At 37.2% G+C, this 8,613-nt stretch overlaps 1 pseudogene; it reads left to right on the top strand.

Annotated features, from left to right (window-relative positions):
• The first annotated feature begins 389 nt into the window (after positions 1–389).
• Positions 390–2,417, top strand: LOC121491825 (annotated as a pseudogene).
• Positions 2,418–8,613: the final 6,196 nt, after the last annotated feature.

Here is an 8,613-nt window from a genome sequence, read left to right as displayed (position 1 = left end):
TTGATATGCTGGATTTGACTGCTGACCTCTGGCTTACACTAAGGAAGAGAGATATTCTATGGAGAATGGTGATGGCAAGACACACAGAGCCTCATTTAAAGACAATCCACTAAGAAAATTATTTCAGATGCAAGTTAATGAACTTTCATGTTCCTTAGAATTCACAATGGTTATGTCATAGCCTAGCATACATTCGCTGTTCATGGTAAAGCAGAATGGGAAGACACTAATTAAAATTCTAAAATAATCCAGTTCCAAATGTGTCTTTCTCCCAAAGAGAGTTTTTACTGGAGTTACTGACTAGGAAACTGAACAGTGTGTGTTTGACTTTTTTCCTTTGTATTCCCTTTATCAATTTTTTTTGAGAGGTAGTCCTAGCCACAGGCATCATGAAGGAAAAAGGGGAGACGGAGGTATGTTCAAGGCTTGACAATATACTGAATGAAATAACTTCTGAGGCTTCTAGATTGGTGGTCTGTCATAATTAGCCTGTGATAATTGATAATGATAAGCTTCACACAGCAAGTAAGGTGATCAGTGTATTCATTTTCTATTGGCACCATAAAAAATTACCACAAACACAGCAGTTAAAACACTCACTTCTATGAGTCAGAAGTCCAGGCACAGCATGGCTCAACTGGGTCTTCTATCTCACAGAAGTACAGACACAGCATGAGCATGACTCAAGCTAAAATCAAGGTGTCAACTAAACTGGGCTCTTTAGAGATTTTGGGGAAGATTACCCTTTCATATTTATTAAAGTTATTAGCAAAGTTAGTTTTTTTGTGATTTGAGAACAAATGTTACCTTTTCCTTAACATGTTCATCTTCAAGCCAACAACGACACCTGGGATTGTATTTGTGATCCAAATTTCTGACTTCATCTTCTGCTCTGCTTTTAAGCGTGATTAGATTAGGTCCACCTGCATAATCTCCATATCTTAAAGCCATGTGATTAATAACCTTAATTACTCCTACCAATCCTTTCTGCCACATAATGTAGCATATTCATGTGAGTAACACCAGGACACAAAGGTTATTGAAGCTATCTCACACTTAGTAAGTCAGAATTTGTTATTGTGACTTTTTTCCAGGGAAGAGGGAGTTTGGGAGAGAAAGTATTTGGGTTCTAATTTAACTCATTAGCTGTTGTTTTTTTAGTGTTAGTGCTGAAGACTGAACTTTCTTCCTTTTAACAAAAGTCTTACGGAGTACATATAAATTAAAGAAAGAAATAATAGAACTTATAGACTGGTAGGGAGCCTCCCAGTCTAATGGCTAATAGTGATAGGCATGACAAATACACAGGACAGAGCAAAGGAGCACAGCAGTGAGGGGGAGTGCATATATTCCAGTCTCAGAGTGTTGAGTTACACTATTTAGAAGAGGTTCTATCTCATCCACCAAAGGATGAGAAAGACTTAGCTAGTTTGTCACTGTCTCTCATTGTCTTTTGGTTTTCTTCCCTAATTTTCACTTCAATTAAGAAAAAGCTTAAAGAAATGGAAAATTGAACTGTGGTCACTGCATTTATCTTTCCAGGATTTCCCAAACCCCCTTAATTACAAAAGCTATTCTTCTTGGTCTTCTTGATCATTTTTCTGATAACTCTTCTGGGAAATACTTTCACATTAACAGAGATCAGAGTCAGTCCTGTCCTCCACACTCTACTGTATTATTAGCAATTTGAGCTTCTTGGACATTGGCTGTTTGTCCACTACCATGCTGGTAAACTTATTCCAGAAGAAGACTATGTCATAGGAGGGCTGCCTTTCCCAGATGTTCCTGTGACCTGTGCTGAGGAAATCTTGTTGGCTACTACGACTTATGAACACTATGTAGCCATTTGCCACTTTCTTCACTGTCTGCTGCTCATGATTCCAAGGGTCTGTGTGTATTGGTTGACTGGAACTTGGCTGTATGGGCTAAAGAATTCTGTGATACATTCAGTGCTGGCAGTCACATTCACTTTGTGTGAGCTCAACCAGATCAGCTACTTTCTCCATGATTTCCTACTGCTCCTGGAGCTCTCCTGCTTACATTTCTTTCAGTGAATGTGTGCTCCATGTGGCAGCACAACCATTGGCCTGAACCCTTGCCTGTTTACTGCAATGTCTTAAATACTTATCATCCCTACCAGGCTTAGAATGTCCTCGGGGCAGAAACAATGCCTCTATGTGGCCATCCCACTTCACTATGGTGGTGGGTTTTTTTTTGGGACAGCTGACTTCAACTATAGCAACCCAGTGTAGGCTACAACCCAGAAACGGACATCCTTGTTTCTGTGATTTTCTGTGTTGTGACACCCCGCCCCCTTGTTGAACTCCATCATCTACAGCCTGTGTAACAAGGAGGCCAAGGGTGCCCTGAGGAAGCTTGCTGGAGAAGGTGGATTCTGTAGTAATATCAATGAATAGATCAACATTTTTCATTCTACATAATTTTTCATTCTTTTTTTTTTTTTTTTTTTTTTTAGAAAGAGAGAGAGAGAGAGAGTAGGGAGAGGGATAGAGGGAGAGGGAAAGAATCCTCACACAAACTCCCCACTGAGTGTGGAGCCCAATGTGGGCTAAATCCCAGGACCTGAGATCATAACTTGAGCTGAAATCAAGAGTTGGATGCTTGGGGCACCTTGGTGGTTCAGTCAGTTAGGCATCTGACTCTTGGTTTCAGCTCAAGCCATGATCTCAAGGTCCTGAGATCAAGCCCGGATTGGGATCTGCACACAGCATGGAGTCTGCTTGTCCCTCTCTCTCTGTCTCTTCCCCTCTCCCTGCTTGTGTACTCTCTCGCTCTCTCTCTTTCAAATAAATAAACGAAATCTTAAGCACCTGACTCTTTTTTTTTTAACTGAGCCAACCCAGCACTCCCAGAATTTTTCTTTCTTTACAGTTGATCACTTTTATTTATCTAATCCTTTATTTACTTTATTAAAGTACCACATTTATTGATTTTTAGACCAATTAAAAAATTATATGTATTTAAGATGCACAAGATGATAACTTAATATACATGTACATAGTAAAATGGTCACTATAGTTAAGCTAATGTATCAGCTCCACATGTAGTTACCAATTTTTATGTGTGTGTGAAAAGACCACTTGAAATTTATTCTTTTAGCAGATTTCCAGTATTCAGTACTCACAAGTTCTAACCAAAAAAAAAAAAAATCTAGTACTGAAATTCATTTGCATATGTCTCAAAGAGAAAAGAAACTGATATCCTCATTGGAGGATTTTTGCCCAGGGCAAAGATGATTGCCATGACTTTAATGAATACGTGAGAGAATTAATTGTTTTTCATTTCCAGCAATTTCTATTCAGGCTGTTGCCCTTGAGTTGTATTTGTACTCTGAGGAATCTCAAAACAGCTGCTTAGAGAGAGATTACATGGTTGCTCCCAAATGGTCAGTCCACAAGCATTTATAAATGTCCATTCTAAAGAAGTTAATTCATTGAGAGATCAAAGAAAGATTTTTGACTCTTGTATTAGTCAATGAGTATACTCAAGGCAGGTCCTAGAATGGTAGGTCTCCGTAATGATCCACGCTAATTGGTAGCCTGTTCTACCAGGAGGTATCCTTTCCACTCTGGGAAAGAAATAGAGAAAAAAAAAGGAAGCCCTGCCACAAAGTCAGAAATCCAAAGCTTTTGGCAAAAGTTAGTGCAAAGTAGTTTATTTGCTACCACAATTGAGAAAAACTCTGCCCAGTATCAGAGTATATCTATTTTTTAAGAGCATGTTATAAAATATTGTACATATTTTCATTACCATTTTTATATTTATGTAATGACATGTTAAATATCATTTTAATGTTTATCAATGTCTACAATAGTAATAATAAAACTAGAACTGAAATGACCCGAAAGAGTATCAACCTGAACAACTGGAAGGTGCCTGAATTTCTTAAGTAAGATAATATGAGGGGAAAATTTGTTCATGGTAAATAATATGTAATGCATAATATTACTTCTACTCTATAATTTTGACAAGCAAGACAGAAAGCAATATTTCAGGCAGAAAGTATATCTTCCATGTGTTCATTATGGTATGACATTAAGGACACAAAATATTTGGTTAAATAAAATATAATTACATTTGCATAACTCGCAGTGTAAACTTTTTTGTTTACCATGTCAGGCATTCTCATATTTATATTACAATTCATTGATGTTTGGAAGGTGTCTTACAAGTGATTTATTAATTATCATAAAGCCCTGAAGTTTATGAGTCATATTGACTGGTTCTGCCCATACTCAAGGAAAGGGGATTATAGTAGACCTGTGTACCAGGGGGGAGGATTTTGGGGTATCATCTTAGAATTCTGCCTACTATGAATGGTGACTACCTTTCATCTTTCCTGTTACTTGTGTCTTCCCATAAAGGAGTAACCTTTTCATATGTATCCCATATGTTGTTACAACAATCATAGGTCTTTTAGACAAAACTATGAAGAGATAGGAAGGAAGCTGGGATTATTTGTAAACTGACTTATTTATATGGTCAATTATATATGATATAAACAAAAAACTAGGACAAAACACCAAACTATTCACAGTGGTGCCAGGCAGAATGTGGTGTGCAAGTGAAGATATTTCACTCTCATTTGATATGCCTTGACTTGAGACATTGAGACTTGAGACTTGAGACTTGCCTTCTGACATTTTTCAGAAGCATATGCTTTTTTTGAAATTTAAAATCCCATAAAATTTTTAATTTAAAAAATATTGTAAGATCTCCTTGTAACTCCCCATGAATCTATAAATATTTCAAAATAAAGAGTCTTCTAAAATGTAAAAGGTAAATTATTATATAAAATTTGAGAACTATCTATTAATCCATCCATGTATTTATCTCTAACATAACATTAAACCAGGAAAATTTCAGTCATGAGGAATGTTATGCCAGAGCGTGCCCATAAATGTTAAATGGGGATTTTCCTAAGGTAAGTAAAAACTAAGGATACTTTGATTTATTAGGTCTGAATATGGTCCTATGAATATGAAAATTCCGAGGTCTTAATAATGCCATGTTTTCAGATGTGTAACAACATTGGCAGAACAATGTAATACTGAGTCTGAAAGGAACTATACAAACAATTCAAATAATCTTCACCTGAGAACTGAATCAATTCTCTGCAAGAGATGTAGCAGTCTAGAGTTTGCTTGATTATCTCTCATGATAGGATCTCATTATTCTCCATGTATTATAAAATTCTTGCATATGTAGTCAAAATACATTTACTAAACCAAGAAGTTGCAAAACTAAATAAAATAAGGAAAGAATAGATACCAGGCCAATTAAGCACAAGGGTAAGGGGATTTCAATTCAACATAAATTTGATAATTTGGCTAAGTGGATTACCAAGAAATACTTGAACTGAAGCAAGAAAAGAGAATTGTGAGCAAGTACCACATCATTCATATATTAGTATGGGGGGAGTATGGCTGAGGTAGTCAAAAGAGACTACCAGGATGACCTTTTGAAGATTTGAACTTTTTTCTCACTCCAAACAGAACTAATAATAGCATTTACACTTTCAAGTTATTTTGAGAATTCATGGCGCAATCATGAAAAGTGCCTAGTTCACAGGACATGTTCAACTAGCATTAAGTGGGAGGCAGAGATGGTGTTAACAGTAGGTACAAGAGGATAAGAAAACACAGTGCCCCACTTTGAGGTGGCCTTGACCAGTTAATTTCAAATTTGGTAGGAGGGTTTCCAAAGTGGAACGGGTGAGAACAGGGTCCTCTTTTCATTATCATCATAGTATGAGATGAAAGAGACTTCCATCCAATTCACCTGATGTAAATACACATGATGTATATGCACATTAAAGTTTGAGAAACATTTGCCTATTTAATACTTCTGAATATTTTATCTGGCCCTAGATACCCATGTGATGGGGAACAATACAAGCAGAAATCTGGGCAAAGCAAAAATAGCTTATATTTCATAGCAATAAACTAACTTTGCCTTGAATACCTCAAATATTATGGACTTTCTTTTGGAAAAGTTATCTTGAATACTCTTACTAATCATAGTGTGTGTGTGTGTGTGTGTGTGTGTGTGTGTGTCTGTCTGTCTGTCTGTCTTTTAAGTAGATAAGCAATTTACTGGGCAAGATGAAAATTATATTCAAAAATTTTAATCATTGCTTTGCATTATTGAAATATAAATAGATGTTTTCCTTATATCCTCTAAGGTTTTCACAATCACACCAATTACCCTGATTTATATTATACTTATTTTGTTTCCTTGAGGGAAATAAACCCTAAGGTTAGTCAGCAAAACATTTCATAAGTGCTAATTATTATTACCTAATGTGTGTCTCTTCTCATTATTTAGTTTGGTTGAATTCAGGTATGTAAAAATGTTGCCTCTTTCCAAAGTAACTCATTGAGTTTTATTTTTTAATTTTTAAAATTTTATTTAAATTCAATTAGTCAACATATAGTACCTCATTAGTTTCAGAGGTAGAGTTCAGTTACACATCAGTTGCATATAACACCCGTTGCTCATCTTATCACTTGCCCTTCTTAATGCCCATCACCCAGTTACTCCATTCTGGGTTTTGTTTTATTTTTTTGATTAGGTGGATTATACTGAACTTATTTTAATCCCCAAAGAAAAACATATCTCTTTTAAACTAAATTCATTAAGATTTCTTTAAAGTTATATCTTTTTGTGTATAGAGTAAGTCTACAAAATCTCACCCCTTGTCCTTTTTTTCCTACAAAATACAGCCTCACTTAAAAGTGGAGAGAAAGGTCATTAGCATTAAGCAGAGAGTTTAAGACTAAGATTGCCTATCCATATGCAATAGCATGTAAATTCCAAGAGACAAGTGTCCGGAGTATCACATAAACTGTAGTATGTAAGTGGTGTTTGTTAATGGTGAGTTTTGATGATAATGATGCTGCTGCTGCTGCTGTTACAGCATTCTTATCATATACAAACAATGTGAACATCAGGAATATAAAAAATGAAACAGATGTCACTCCTTACTCCATCTTCCTGGCCCACACACACACACACACACAAATTAGATTAAAAAAAAAAGGTTTATGGTTCTAATTCTCCTACATATGTGTGTGCATGTGTGTGTGTGTGTATGTATGTGTGTGTATAGTGCCCCATCAACATGTCCTTCAGGAGTGGACTTCATATTTTAAAACAATTAAGCAGGGATCCCTGGGTGGCGCAGCGGTTTGGTGCCTGCCTTTGGCCCAGGGTGCGATCCTGGAGACCCAGGATCGAATCCCACATCGGGCTCCGGGTGCATGGAGCCTGCTTCTCCCTCTGCCTGTGTCTCTGCCTCTCTCTCTCTCTCTGTGACTATCATAAATAAAAATTAAAAAAAAATTAAAAAAAAAACAAGCAGTATATACGACCTTAGAGACCATATTTTTAAAAATCCTTAAATATTTCAAATTCACTTCTACACTTTAGTTATACACAGATCATGCATCAATTTCTCTTTGTGGGACTACCTTCAATGAAAGATTTCATTTTTTTCTATGAATAAATCTAAGTATTTACCTATAACAGAAGTATTTTACCTCTATATTTTCAATATGGTGAACTAATAGAAAATGCCTATCACTGATTTTTAATGAAGTGAAATCTATCTATGCAGTTGACAGAGAAAATAAATAATACACATGTATTACATAAAGGTTTTCTAAGGACATACAGATGGCGAGGTCAACCCTAATGCTGCTTCACTGTGAAGTGATGCCCACAGCTAACCTAGAGAGGGTGATAAATATAGATAAACCTTCTTGGACACATCTTCCATCATACTCCCTGTGAACTGTGAGGATTATGAGAGTCTCACCTTAGACTTCTCACTCCATCTATACTCTTTGATTTCATGTATACCTATGGATTCAACAGCCACCTTCATAACAGTGACTCCCAAATCCATTTCTAGACAGGTCTACCCTGTCTCCTGAGGACAAATCTTTTTTTTCAACTGCCTGTTGGGCATTTCCACATGGATATCCCACAAGTACCTAACACTCAACATTATCTTAATCCACTATCTTCTCTCCCCATACCTGCTGTTCCTCATTTATTTCAGGTTTTAATTAATGATCCATTCATGCCCTCACCATGACCTCACCACCCGTTATATTCAAAGTGCTCAACCCTGGGTGGTGCAGCGGTTTGGCGCCTGCCTTTGGCCCGGGGCGCGATCCTGGAGACCCAGGATCGAATCCCACGTCGGGCTCCCAGTGCATGGAGCCTGCTTCTCCCTCTGCCTGTGTCTCTGCCTCTCTCTCTCTCTCTCTCTCTCTCTCTGTGTGACTATCATAAATAAATAAAAATTAAAAAAAAAATTTTAAATTCAAAGTGCTCCTGGGCAGCCCGGGGGGGGGGGGGGGGGGTGCTCAGCGGTTTAGCGCCACCTTCAGCCCAGGCCGTGATCCTGGGGTCCCGGGATGGAGTCCCACATCAGGCTCCCTGCATGGAACCTGCCTCTCCCTCTGCCTGTGTCTCTGCCTCTCTCTGTGTCTCTCATGAATAAGTAAATGAAATCTTAAAAATAAATAAAAATTAAAAAAAAAAAAAACCAAAGTGCTCCAAACACAGCTCCTTCTCTGTGCA

This window comes from Vulpes lagopus, chromosome 5 (assembly GCF_018345385.1).
Source record: "Vulpes lagopus strain Blue_001 chromosome 5, ASM1834538v1, whole genome shotgun sequence".
Lineage (NCBI taxonomy): Eukaryota > Metazoa > Chordata > Mammalia > Carnivora > Canidae > Vulpes > Vulpes lagopus.
This window is presented reverse-complemented; position numbering and strand designations above follow the sequence as displayed.